Here is a 15,148-nt window from a genome sequence, read left to right as displayed (position 1 = left end):
AGACATTAATTTTAGGCAAAAATTTTTTTTTCCTTTACAACTCCTTTAAGCCCTGGACCATTTTGTTGCTAAATGACCAGGCCTCTTTTTGCAATTCGGCACTGCATCAATTTAACTGACAATTGCATGGTCATGCGACGTGGATTCCAACCAAAATTTACGTCCTTTTTTTCCCACAAATAGAGATTTCTTTTGGTGGTATTTGATCACCTCTGTGTTTTTATTTTTTTGCACTATAAACAAAAATAGAGCGATCATTTTGAAAAAAAAAACAATATTTTTTACTTTTTGCTATTATAAATATCCCCAAAAAAGATATAAATTATTTTTTTCCTCAGTTTAGGCCGATACGTATTCTAAAATGTTTTGGTAAAAAAAATTGCAATAAGCGTTTATTGATTGATTTTATCTTTGCATTTCATGCAACTTTGAAACCGTGATAGGTAGTGAGGAAGTGAACTTAGCAATTTCGCCCCTTAGAAAGCCTAAAGGCAGTGATTGTTTTTTGGGGGTTATGTATGCGGTTAGACTGCCAAAAAGTCTCTCACATGTGGTATCCCTGTACTACTGACAATTGATGGCACAGTGGCTGCGTTTGATGGCATGGCACAGTGGTGACAATTGATGGCACAGTGGCTGCGTTTGATGGCATGGCACAGTGGTGACAATTGATGGCACGGCACAGTGGCTGCGTTTGATGGCATGGCACAGTGGTGACAATTGATGGCACAGTGGCTTCATTTGATGGGCCCAGTGGCTGCATTTGATGGGCACAGTGGCTGCATTTGATGGGCACAGTGAGGCTGCAACTGTTTTTTTTTTTCCGTTTGCGCCCCCCCAAAAATTTTGAGCACCAGCCGCCACTGGGGCTCAAAAAAGCTGACAGAGTGGAGATGGCGGACAGTGGCTGCATTTGATGGGCACAGTGAGGCTGCAATTGCTTTTTTTTTTTTTCGTTTGGTAGTCACGTGGGGGACTTCTGCATGCTTCCTTTCCTGGTCCATGGTGCTCACACTGGTATCGGGGGGGGGGGGGGGCATCCATCCGCACCTCCCGGTCCATACTGGTGGCAAGAGGGGGGGCATTGTTTACCTCTCTGTTGCACACAGGCTTTATAAGGGGGTGGCTGTCCACCTGCATCTCCAGGAGTTATGCTGGGGGGGGTGGGGTAGGCCACCTTTCTCCTGGTCACGCTAGCAGTATGGGGGGGGGCATTCTCCCATGTCTCCACAAGTCATGCTGGCAGTATTTCCTTGCATCACGTGCAATTGTCATAGCGTACTGGTAAGCGTTTTCAGTCTCAGTGTTTGTCATAGCGTTTATGCTCCAGGGGTTTCTGTCCTGGCATTCTGTCTTAGCATTCATGTCTGCCCCAGGATTTCTGTCATGACTTTCTGCCTCAGCATTACAGGCTTAGCGTTTCTCTCATACCATTCTGCCCCAGGTTTTTCTGTTATAGCGTTTCTGCCCCAAGTTTTTCTGTCATAGCGTTTTTGCCACAGGTTTTCTGTCACAGCGTTTCTGCCCCCACGTTTTCTGTCATAGCGTTTCTGCCCCACGTTTTCTGTCATAGCGTTTCTGCCCCCACATTTTCTGTCATAGCATTTCTGCCCCAGGTTTTTCTGTCACAGCGTTTCTGCCCCAGGTTTTTTGTCACAGCGTTTATGCCCCCACGTTTCTGTCATAGCGTTTCTACCCCCACATTTTCTGTCATAGCGTTTCTTCCCCAGGTTTTTCTGTCATAGCGTTGCTGCCCCAGGTTTTCTGTTTTAGCGTTTCTGCCCCTGGGTTTCTGCCATCGCGTTTCTGCCCCCACGTTTTCTGTCATAGCGTTTCTGCCCCAGGTTTTTCTGTCATAGCGTTGCTGCCCCAGGTTTTCTGTTTTAGCGTTTCTGCCCCTGGGTTTCCGTCATAGCGTTTCTGCCCCCACATTTGCTGTCATAGCGTTTCTGCCCCTGGGTTTCTGTCATAGCGTTTCTGCCCCTGGGTTTCTGCCATAGCGTTTCTGCCCTTGGGTTTCTGCCTGCCCCTGGGTTTCTGTCATATTGTTTCTGCCCCCACGTTCTTCTGTCATAGCGTTTCTCCCATAGTGTTGCTGCCCCCACGTTTTTTCTGTCATAGCGTTTCTGCCCCTGGTTTTCTGTCATATTTCTGCCTCAGCGGGTCAGGCTCAGCGTTTTTTCTCGTACAATTCTGTCCCAGGTGTTCTGTCATTGCATTTGGCCATAGCGTGTCAGTCTCAGCATTTCTGCCCCAGGTTTTCTGTCATAGCGTTTCTGCCCCCACGTTTTCTGTCATAGCGCTTCTGTCCCCACGTTTTCTGTCATATTTCTGCCTCAGCGTATCAGGCTCAGTGTTTTTTTTTTCTCATACAATTCTGCCCCAGGTTTTCTGTCATTGCATTTGGCCATAGCGTTTCAGTCTCAGCGTTTCTGCCCCAGGTTTTTTGTCGTAGCGTTTTGGCCCACACGATTTCTGTCATAGCGTTTGTCATTGCATTTCTGCCTCAGCGTTTCAGGCTTAGCATTTCTCTCATACCATTTCTGCCCCAGGGTTCTGTCATTATATTTTGCCTCAGCGTTTCAGGCTCAGCGTTTCTCTTATACCATTTCTGCCCCAGGTTTCTGTCATTGCATTTCTGCCTCAGCGTTTCAGGCTCAGTGTTTCTCTCATACCATTTCTGCCCCAGGTTTTCTGTCATTGGGCCAGATTCAGATAGGTCAGCGGATCTTTAGATCCGCATAACCTATCTGATTTACGTTACGCCGCCGCAAGTTTTTGAGGAAAGTGCTTTATTCAGAAAGCACTTGCCTCTAAAGTTGCGGCGGCCTATCGTAAATCCCCCGGCGGAATTCAAATTCCGCGGCTAGGGGGCGTCTAAAATTTAAATCAGGTGCGTCCCCGCGCCGATCGAACAGCGCATGCGCCATCCGCAAATTTTTCCAGCGTGCATTGCTCCAAATGACGTCGCAAGGACGTCATTGGTTTCGACGTTAACGGAAATTACGTCCGGCCGTATTCGCGAACGACTTACGCAAACAACGTAAAAAATTCAAAACTCGGTGCGAGAACGATGGCCATACTTAACATAGGATACGCTGCACTTACCCCTCCTATAGCAGGGGTAACTTTCCGCCGGAAAAAGCCGAACGCAAACGACGTTAAAAAAAAGCGCCGGGCGGTCGTTGGTTTCAGAATCGACGTAAATGCTCATTTGCATATTCGACGCGTAAAAGATACGGAAGCGCCACCTAGCGGCCGGCCTGGAATTGCAGCCTAAGATCCGACGGTGTAAGTCACTTACACCTGTCGGATCTTAGGCATATCTATGCGTAACCTGATTCTATGAATCAGGCGCATAGATACGCTGGCCGGACTCAGAGATACGACGGTGTATCAGGAGATACGCGGTTGTATCTTCTTTCTGAATCCGGCCCATTGTATTTTGCCTCAGCGTTTCAGGCTCAGCGTTTCTCTCATACCATTTCTGCCCCAGGTTTCTGTCATTGCATTTCTGCCTCAGTGTTTCAGGCTCAGCGTTTCTTGCATACCATTTCTGCCCCAGGGTTCTGTCATTATATTTTGCCTCAGCGTTTCAGGCTCAGCGTTTCTCTCATACCATTTCTGCCTCATGTTTCTGTCATTGTATTTTGCCATAGGCCTCGTACAGACGACCGGATCTATCCGCTGGGATTGATCCGCGGATCAGTTCCAGCGGACAAATCCGGTCGTCTGTACGGCCTAGCGGATATTTTTTCGCGGAGATTCGTCCAGCCGATGCTAAGAAATCTATCCGCTTGAATCGTGTCCAGCGGATAGATCCGGTCGTCTGTACAGACTCACCGGATCAATCTGTCCGCTCCCATCCCTCGCATGCGTCGTAATGATTCGACGCATGCGTGGAAGTAGTTGCCTTCCAGCGTCGCGCACGTCGCCGCGTCACCGCGGATGTATTCCGCGCGGATTTCGATCTGATGGTGTGTACAGCCATCAGATCCAAATCCGCCAGAGGATTTATCCACTGGAAACGGTTCGGCGGACCATTTCCAGCGGATATCCTCTGGTGTGTACGAGGCCTCAGAGTTTCAGGCTCAGTGTTTCTCTCATACCATTTCTGCCCCAGGTTTTCTGTCATCACATTTTGCCATAGCGTTTCAGGCTCAGCATTTCTGCAGCCCCCCGATTTATGTCATAGCATTGCTGCCCCACGATTTATGTCATAGCGTTGCTGCCCCCACAATTTATGTCATAGCGTTGCTGCCCCCACAATTTATGTCATAGCGTTGCTGCCCCCACAATTTATGTCATAGCGTTGCTGCCCCCACGATTTATGTCATAGCATTAATGCCCCCACTATTTCTGTCATAGTGTTGCTGCCCCCACGTTTCTGTCATAATGTTTGTCATGGCGGTGTCTTCGTTGTGGTTACCATGTCTCATTGTACTTGTCCACGTTGCACCTGGATCGATTAGCTAGTGCTCACATCTCAGGATCTGTCACGTCTACAGGTTCTTACGGGCTGAGGTTTCGTTTTTAATGATTGTTGGCCACAATCTTCTTGCCCGTATACATTACGTCATACGATGCACGTTCATTCGTTACACCTATACGATCACCCACCACTGTCCGTGGGTACATTAGCCTTGAGTGTTCAGTTGCCTGTCTCTGCGCTGCAGGTAACTCGGCTCATTTGCCACTCACACTAGAGGGGGGGGGCTGTCATCAGGTTCATTCTCGCACAGCGGTCTTGTCATCTCTGCTCATATTCTCATACTTAGGTAGGCACAGAGGGGCATTGTTGTTTCATGTCTGTTGTCTGTCTTTTCTTGTTTGTGTTTCATTAGCTTGGGCTTGCGGCACGTCTGTTACGACCAGTTCACGTACATCCCTTTTACCACGTGAGGGTTCAATGCAGGGTAGCGCCCCGTCATCTAGGAGTCGGTCCATACTTCAGCACTTGGCGGAGTTTGGCTCAGGGAACGGCAGTTCGCTTTGGTTTGTTTCGGATTTGTCCTTGTTACTCTCGTCTACCGGCATGGTACAGGTCCTAGGCATATTCTGGTATGCAGTTTCATGTGGGCCAAGCGGGCTCTCCACGACCTGGTATGGTTGCAAAGCAGGATGGAGGTAATTGAAGCTCATGCACTCAGAGGCAGGGTGTTCGCGCACCCCCAGCTCCTGCTCTTCTTCCGTTTCTGCTGGCTATGGCAGCATCCCCTTAGGTCCGGTCTATCAGGCCTTCTGATTTATATGTCTGAGCATAGCGTGTTCCTTGTCAGGGGCGTTGGTGGAATCTCCCAGCCCTGATCCTCTGACGACCCTGCTGGAGGTATTTCAGGCCTGCTCACGGGGCTCATCACTGCATCATCAGGTTTGGTCGATGTGTTTTGGCTGCAGCTGACAGTCATGCTTCATTATCAATCAAGTTACTGGAGGCTACGTTTCCAGGGGTGATTGGTCTGGGTTCTTTACCTTCATGCTGTAGGTAGGGGGCCAGGCCTCTTAAGTACCTGGTAGCAAGGTCCAATAGCTTTGGTACTTTGGGCTGCTCTTTTCTGCAACACTTTTTTTCAGGTACTTGTCCATGGTCTGGCAATTCAGCACTTGCGCAGTTGGGGGGGGTTGTATCGACTTCCACACCGATATCAACTATCCTTGCACTCGATTCCATCAGTCCTGCCGTCAATAAGGTATGTCTATTCGTGCATTCAGGTCTCATGATCGGGTTGTGCTTCTGCCTGTAACCTGCCAACCAAGTCCATCAGGTAAGAACGCTGTTCTGTGTGTCCGGCATGGTTCCATGTTTCAATGATGATTGTTGCCTTAGCGCGTTGGCCTTTTCCACCTGCTCCATCAACATATCCATCAGGTATCCAGAACTTCAGACTCCTGCCAGTTTGTCCATTTTTTGCAACTAACCCTCTCACTGGCCAATTTCTAGTATGGGTAGGCTGGGGGTTGGGGGATTCTTCACGGAGCTACGTCACTGGTAGGCATGTGCAACTTTTAAAGTTACGAATACGTTTTCCGTAAATTTTCGTTATTTTAGTTGATTCGTTAACATACGAATGAACGAACGGTTTAGTGCAATTAATAACGAATAACAATATTTTCAAAATAACGAATATGAAAAACAACGAAGATACGAAAGATGAAAGAAACGAAAACATAGAAACAACGAAAATACCGAACCCCAAAAAAATTATAATTACGAAAAACAAAATGAACGAAAATGCAAACTTACTAATATTCGAAGACCGAAAAGAAAACAACCGAAATGCCGAACAAAGAATAAAAAACGAAAATCAAAACTAACGAAAAAAAAATTACGAATCTTCGGAAAACGGAAATGAAAACAACGAAAATACTAAATAATGTAAATTAGCTTTCGTTAGTACTGAAATATTTCTGGACATTGACCAATAGCCACTGAGCGCTGTCCCTTTCCTCTGAAGAGGTTTGTTCCTTCCCCCAATGAGCTTCTTTCTCATTACCTCCTGGCTCCTTGTGTCTTTTTCTGTGTTAGACTGCAGTGCATCTAATTTCTAGATTTGTATTTGTAATATCTGACATATTTTAGTTTTCTTCTACGTCAGACTTCATTCTAGACAGGGTGTGTGTGCTAACTAAGACAGTCAAGTCAATCACAGTAAAGTACGAATTACAAAATTACGACGAGTAGTGTGTCGAATAAACAGAATTACGAATGCAATAAAATCGACAAAAGTACGTTTTTACAATCAAAGGAAATTAGACACGAAAATACGAATGATCATAAAGCAACGAAAATATATTTCTTACGAAAATACGAATGCAGCATGATGGAAAGTATAATGTAAATACGAATAGCAAAACAACTGGGATTAAACTAACGTAAAAACGAAGAAACGAATAAAATCGTTTTAAAGATACAAACGCGGCAGAATACAAAATATAACGAAAATATGAATCTCGATTCAACGAAAAATAAACTAACAGAAAAAAATGGAAACGGAAAAAAGAGTGTTACGAAAATACTAAAGAGTACGAATACGATAACTAACGTCTTACGAAATTACGACTCGTTACGAATCACGATAAACGAACAGAAACGAAACAGAAATAAACGAAAATGTTTGCTGTGCACATGTCTAGTCACTGGGTCCGGTTGTAGTATTTCGTTCAGCTCGGCCATTATTGCAGGGGCTCCTCGGGCCAGCCCTGGCTCCAATGGCCACCACGTTTTCTCTCATCACAAGAACTTCAGGCTCACGTCTGGGTTGTCTCGGGCAGCAGGCTCAATCCAATCTTTCTCGGGGGGGTTTAGTTGAGTTCTGGGCTGCTTTGCATCTTCAACAGGGGCTTCCCTGTACCACAGGGCATGGGTCAGTGGGTTCTCCTGTCATAGTGGATACTAACCAGTTATACATACTGTTGACATACGGGCGCGCGCTGCCATACTTGTTGGTCGATTACCTACCCTTCTTCACCTAAATATGTGTCTTTTGCCCTCTTTTCAGGCATACCGACCAGCAGGCCAAAGGCACACCTCAGGCCTTGGTTATTAGGATTATCGCATTCCTTACTCGAAGACTCTGATTACAAGTTTGTGGGAGGAGTCTAAGAGTACTTATAGACTCCTTCCCTGTCAGGGGAGGTGTCGGCGTCTCTCTCAGGGTTCCCACCCACCCGTTCCCCCAGCCTTTATACATACTCATTGTACATTTTTCTTATTTTTACATTCAGGGTATGCCCTCTTTTCAGGCATACCGACCAGCAGGCCAAAGGCACACCTCAGGCCTTGGTTGGTTATTAGGATTATCGCATTCCTTACTCGAAGACTCTGATTACAAATGTTAAAACACATCATACAATACAGTCCCCCAGGGTACATACCCTCTTCCTGCATCTTGCAGCTCAGTTTTTTTCTGCCTAGCACAGGAGAATGACATGGCTCCCCGTGGGCCAATGTGGCCTGGGGATTTAAACAATGTTTTTATTTTATTTTATTTATTTTTTCTGCATTTTTTGATACTGAGATCTCTGAGATCAGGTCCTCTCTAGTGTGGTGGCTGACGTCTTCGGCTCTTCGGGCCGGGAAGTCATTCCTTCCACGTCACTGGACGTGGTCACGACGGACACCAGCCTCACCGGCTGGAGGGGAGTATGGGGAGTTCAGTCGGCCCAGGGGAGCTGGACTCAGGAAGAATCCCACCTGCCGATCAATGTCCTGGAACTCCGGGCGATCAGGCTGTGTCTCTCCGAGTGATTTCTAAGACTACAAGGCCATCCAGTCAGGATCCAGTTGGACAACGCCACGGCTGTGGCATATATCAATCATCAGGGGGGCACAAGAAGCTCAGCTGCAGCAGCGGAGGTCGCTCACATCCTCAGGTGGGCAGAACGGAACGTACCGGATCTATCGGCCGTGAGCCATGTCCTGAGCCATTTGTAGTGATGAGGTTTGATGGTAGCCGTGCATCATTCTTGTGCTTCAAGATGGATTGCGAGCTGTTGTTTGCTCTTAAGCCTAGGACCTATGCCATTGATTATATAAAGGTTCACGCTATTATCAACCTGCTCACTGGACCAATCAAAACATTGGCTCATCAGGTATTATATGAAATGAGTCCAGTCTTGGACAGCTGGAAAGCATTTATGTTAGCCCTGCACTCTCACTGTACAGTTTCCAAGAAAACCAGGGTTCCCAAGTCTGCTCCTAGTTCATGTGGCCTACGGGGACCCAGGTACAGGAATACCCTGTACAGATACGACTTTGAGCCATCCCAGTACGTGCCAAGCCATGAAGCTCTAACACCACAAAGCCTTGGCGTTCCTGTGGATATACACACACCTACCCTGGAAGATGTGGAACCTATGGAGATCGGGATCATCCAGACCATACTGTCTAAAGCTGAAAGAGAGCAGAGGAGAGGCTGTGGCCTTTGTTTTTTTTGTGGAGAAAGAGGGCACTTAATCTCTCTCTGCCCAACTCGTCCACCTCGGCCAAAGGTTATTCAAGTGTGTACTATTGGGACTCATCCTGCTATCCCTGCTGTTCGGCCTGTGAACTGCCAAGGTTGCTGTAAGGCCTGTCCATGTTCAATGACACAAGTGGGTTCCCAGACTACGGTGGTCAACAATGCCAGTGCCCCTCTTTTTTTTTTCAACAATAATTTTTATTAAATTCAATACAATGGTACAAAAGCGTAAGAACTCTGAGAGCTTATGCATTTTAACAAATAACAAGACAATTGCATGAAACGTACAAGCATCTCCATCCAAAGGACATTGGTACATCAGGGATCACAATTACTGAGTTCGTGGTCTCCTCTCCTCCAGACCCACCCCAATTGGGAGCACCTTTGTGGACCCGGAGGTGGGCAGACCACCGTCGCCCAAACAGACTGGGGGTTTAACCCCCAATAAGAAACAGAACATTAACCTGTAGAGGTAGTTACCTCAAAACAACACAAAAAGAATAAAAGTAAATCGTGAAAGAAAGTGAATGTACATACTGCTCGGTCAAGAGAGTTAAGAAAGTAGCGTTGGAGTCTCAATATATCGGCACAGCTCTAGTACCTAAAGCCCAGGGGAACCAAGCCCAGATCATTGCTGGCTGCCAGCAGGGATTCATGACAATAATGTAGGTTAACAAGGTCAATAGTTTGGGATACTTGTGATTTCTTCTGATTTACATAACCTTGTGATACAAAGTCTGGAAGCCAGAAGAATGTGCGAGGTTACACACCTGAAGGAGTGGGGTATATCTTCAATCTGTAGGTTCAGGAGCGCCAGTTGTGGGGAGGGGCTCACCCTCATTTTAAGTGTGTCAGACAGGAGATTAAAAAGCTCTATCCAAAAGGGATGTACGCAGGGTTGCCTGTTGCGGATTTACACCTCCAACATAGGTTGGAGGATTGTGGGGCGAAAGACGCTATTCTAGCCGGTGTCATGTACCACCTCAGGGTGATTTTGTGGGTGAGTTCCCAGAGGGCCGCGCATTTAGTGGAATTGTAGACGGAACTAAGGGCTGAGGACCATTGTTTATCCGAGAAGGAGAGGGACAAGCGGGCAGTTTAGTAAATTGTCTTTTGGAGTGGAGGAGGTTGTAGAAGTGGGAGATACCTTTAACCTTGGAGGTATTGTTAGTGAGGAAGTCCCAGGTCTTAACGGGAGTGGTGTATAGGGGTAAGGGAATCTTACTCAGGCAGTGACTTATCCGTAAATGGGAGTAGAAGTCTGACTTCGGGAGGCCGAACTCCTCCTGTAGTATTAAGAAGGGCTTGGGACTAGAGTCGAGAAGCAGGCTCTGTATGGAGCTTATCCCTTTAAGGGTCCACTGGGAAATAGGTAGATCCGGGGCAAGGAACTAGAGGGATTCCAGGGGAATTTGGTGGCATGAGGAAGCTGGGACTCTATTCACGAGGGAGACCAGTTTTTGTCATGATGATGACGAGGCTTTCAATCGTAGGCGGGAAGGAGGGTGGGATATTCTCCCCCAGCGGAACGCTTATTAGCCAAGCTTTCAGGCTAGCGCGTTGGAGGTAGGAACTTTCCAACTGGGCCCAGGGGGAGGCCGGCTGGGGTTTGAACCATTCTGGCAGTTGTGCCAGGATGGCAGCAAGGTAGTAGTCCTCAAAAGCTATTGAGCCCACCCCGCCTGCTAATTTGTGCTTAATCAGATTGGAATGAGCACAACGTGGTTTCTTCCCTTTCCATAGAAAGGTATTTGGAACAGATTGAAGGGACCTAAAGTACGATGCGGGAATCGGGATAGGCAGGGTTCTAAAATAATACAGAATCTGTGATAGGCATGTCATTTTAAATGCCGCCAATCTACCCATCCAGGAAAGTTTGTGTTTCAAGATCTGCAGGGAATCCTCCCTAATCTTGGAGAGCAAGGGGACAAAATTGGTCAAGAACAGGGATTTGGTAGTTCTGGTCAAGTGTATAACTAAATAGGGAATGTCTTTTTCTGCCCAATTGTAGTCATATTGCATTTGCAACAAGTTCTTAGTAGTAGAGTCTAGGTTTATATCCAATATCAGTGATTTAGTCGAGTTGACTTTGTAGTACGAGATAGAGCTAAATTGTTGGATCATTTTATGTACCTCCACCAGGGAAGAAGCCGGATTTGTTAGCATCAAGATCACATCGTCTGCGAATAAACTGATTTTGTGGGATGTTTGGCCAATTTGAATGCCTGAGATAAGATGATTGTGTCTAATGTGGGCTGCCAGAGGTTCCATGAATAAATTGAAAATAAGGGGGGATAGAGGGCAACCCTGACGGGTGCCATTGGTTATAGGGAATGGACGAGAGATCATGTCCTCCACAAATATTATAGCCGAGGGGGAGGAGTAGAGAGCCATGATAGCGTCGAGGATGCGGTCAACAAAGCGGAATTTGCAGAGCACTGATCTAAGGTACGACCAATTCACTCTATCGAACGCCTTCTCTGCATCCAGGGAGAGGAGCAGAGAAGGCGTTCCGGTAGATTCTACGTGATGTACAATGTCAATAAGCCGTCGGGTGGCATCTGATGCCTGCCTGCCCTTCGTAAAGCCCGTTTGGTCTCTATATATTAGGGGGGGCATTATATGTATCATCCTCCTCGCTATCGTCTTGGAATAAATTTTGATGTCTAGGTTGAGCAGGGAAATCGGGCAAAAATTTTGGGGGGATGATGGCTCCTTTCCTGGTTTAGGTATAGTAATAACCAGGGCATTTAACATTTCATGTTGGAATCTCGAAGAGGAGGCAGCGATGTTAAAAACTTCAACTAGGTGGGGAGTCAATTGGGTAGAGAAACTCTTATAGTATTCTCCCGAGAAGCCGTCTGGCCCTGGGGCTTTGTTCAAGGGGAGAGAGCGGATTGTCTTCAAAATTTGGTCAGAGTTGGTCAGCAGTCAGGGTCGGTAAATGGAGGTTCCGGAGAAAATTGTCTATATCGTCCTGTGAGGGTTGGAAGGTGGAGGGATCATTTTTTAGGTTGTATAGGTCACTATAGTAATCGCTAAACGCGTTGGCAATGTCCTGGGGGTTAGTAAGTGGGGTGTGGTCATGGGGGTGAAAGAATCTGTCTATCTTGGTCTTGGCCCGTTGGCCCTTAAGGCGCTGGGCTAGTCGTTTGCCTGCTTTACTGGATGTGGAGTAGGTGGTAGCTTTTAGCCTCCGCTGAAGGCGGTCGTAAGAGTGAAGAAGTGCAGAAAGTGCAGTCGGGAACGAGTGTCAGCCTTGTGTTGTGACTCGAGGGACGCAATTTGGGATGTAAGATCGTCTATTCGCTGCGTCCTCTTCCTTTTATACAATGCACTAATCTTCAACAGTACACCTCTCATGAAGGCCTTATGCGCACTCCACACCACCCCAGGGTCGGACACCGAGCCTTTGTTCAGAAGAAAAAATTCCTCAATGTGTTTCGCAATTTCTGGAGCATAGTCTATGTGTTGTAAGAGATAGTTGTTGGCCTTCCATATACGTGAGTTGTGGGTTCGCATGGAATTTTCTACGGTGATTGAAATCGGGGCATGGTCCGACCATGTGGCAGTGTGGATCTCGGAGGCTGATATATTTTGCAGTAGCCATTTGTCTGACAAAAACAGATCGATTCGCAAGTAAGAGTTGTGCCTGGAAGAAAAAAAGGGAAAATCTCTATCGGTGTCATGGAGGCACCTCCAAACGTCATACAGGTTCTGCATAGAGATAAGGTTGTGCAGCGGAGAGGACTTCCTTTTCGCAGCAGAAGTAGAGTCAATGTGGGGGTCAGGGACAAGGTTAAAGTCTCTGCATATGAGAAGATGGCCCTTTTGAAGCGATTTGGCCCGTCTGAGAACTGAGCGAACAAAATGGGTCTGGTGCGTGTTCGAGGCGTACAGGTTGATAAGTGTGTATGCCTCCTTGTTGATAGTGCATACTAGGATTATGTAGCGACCTTCAGGGTCTAAAAAAACTTTGGTTGGTTGGAAGTCGACCTTGTTTGAGATGTGGACAAAGGAGGGCAGCGCTCTGATACAATCAAAATAAATGTGACAATGAAGTCAGAAAAATAGTTTTTGCATAAACAAAATAAATGAAAAATGCACATGAAAAGGAAAAAATACGTCAAACAATATACATATAAAGTCCAAATGGTGCCACGTGATGAGTGAATATCATATAGTCCAAAGACCAATCAACTCAAACCGGAATTGAGTGATTTAAAACAATAACTTTCAGTGATGAAGCGAATGTGAATGGAGTTAGAATTCCAAATAAAGAAAGAAATCCCACCACCGGTATAGATGCAGGCTTACCAGAATGAATGGACTCTGTGAAAATTACTTTTCCAGAGTCGATCGGGCTTGATAAGTGTTTGAACACTAGGTATGAAGTCTCTGCAGGATGGGAATATGGGTGGATGGATGTGAAGCGAAATTCCTGGAACATGGAACCAAACTGGAGAACCTCTCACTCACGAATTGCAGGAGATAAACATCCGTGTTTACAGATCCCACATGAATGTAAAAAAGAGAAGGGGGGACGCCATAGTGTGACACCGTAAAAATCAATCAAAATGTAATAAAAAATGTGCACTTACATATCGGTAAGGAATACAGCGCATATCAGAAAAACGATGGCAACAATGAGGTCATCCCTGATGCATTTTGTGTCAACACACGTTTTCAAAGGGGTATCCCTCTCTTGTGGCCAACAACAATATTTATACAAAACCCCCACAATGCAACTCACCATCTGGGAGGAGGCAATTAGCTTACTCACATTAGCACCTGCGTCTAATAGCATCCTTGTGTGTGCTCCAAGTATCATGGGTGTGGCTGCCCCATAGCAGATGGCAGACAAGATCAGAAAAAAAAAAAAAACCTTAAAAGGGGCTGGTAGCCTGAAATAAGGAGCGCTGAATCTCCGCGCTTCCAGGGTATAGCAAGATGGCGGCGGAGCGTGCGCTCCACTCCTCGTTTTGAAACCACACTCTGATAGGGAGTCTATGTAGCCATGTGTGACAAGCGGATAGGTGCACATGACTACACTGCGATGAGAGTGTCAGAGAAGGTGGGGGCAGTCTGGAGAGAAACTACTGTGCGGTCCAAACCTCTCTATGGACGCTGGTATGCGTTCCACAGGGGCTAACCGCAAAATAGGAATCTGCTGCAGTGAAAGAAGCAGCTTAATAAAACGTAACAGATAATAAGGCTGTATAGATAATACCCACTAAGACCCCAAAGGAATAATAGCAGTGGAGTTAGTGTATGGGTAATAAAATAAAAAGCTTAAAATATATAGTGGGACAAGGTCAGACCTTAGGAATAAGCGCCAATGACCCGGCCACTATAAATGGGATATTTAAAATATTGAAAAACTTTAAAAAAAAAACATGAATGGATTAAATTGAGAATATTATGTATTAAAGATCTGTAATAAAATGACCAAAAATAATGTCTCAATTATAACTCAATGTAGTGTAATCTTTAAAAATTTATGTTGCTAAGTGCGTCATCCAGATGGTGAGTTGGAATAATACACAAAACATGCTCTAAAGATTATATTGGACAGACGTGCCGTCCATAAACATATTGGCCCAGATTCAGGTAGATTTGCCCTTTAGTTGCACATGTGAAGAGCAGCTGATTTGCTCTGCGCTGGGGCAAATTGGAAAGATTGCCACCTGATTCAGGATTCCTTTTGTCTGCTAACTTGCTCCTTTGTAAAGCAAAAATCAGGGCCTAAGGCAGCGCAAGTGAAAGTGGGTGTGCCCTATGCAAATTATCTTTTTTCCACTCAGCAGTGGTTTGCTCCTATTTTCAGGGCAAATTTTGCCCACCTGCTTGCACTGAGCAAATAAATAGGGGCAGACCTGCGCAGGTCCTGTGCAAAATTACATCCTGCTTGTTCCACCCCCCTGAGAAAGGTAATTTTGCCCTGTTTTCTGAGATGGCACCTCCTGATAAGGAAAAAAAAAGAAAAGCAAATTTTGTCTCCGCTGAGATGGATATACTGCTTGCGGCACTGACGCGCCATACTGCCGTTCTTTTTGGTTCAGAGCGGAAGAATACCACCGTAGCCCAAAGGAGGGCAATATATGAGGCTATTACATTGGACATAAATGCCCTGGGCTTTGAGGACCGGACTTGGATGGACATCCAAAAAATTTTTACTGACATGCGTC

The sequence above is a fragment of the Rana temporaria genome, chromosome 4 (genome assembly GCF_905171775.1).
Source record: "Rana temporaria chromosome 4, aRanTem1.1, whole genome shotgun sequence".
In the NCBI taxonomy this organism is placed as follows: domain Eukaryota; kingdom Metazoa; phylum Chordata; class Amphibia; order Anura; family Ranidae; genus Rana; species Rana temporaria.
The sequence above is the reverse complement of the archived record's forward strand: the minus strand, read 5'-3'. Positions refer to the sequence as shown.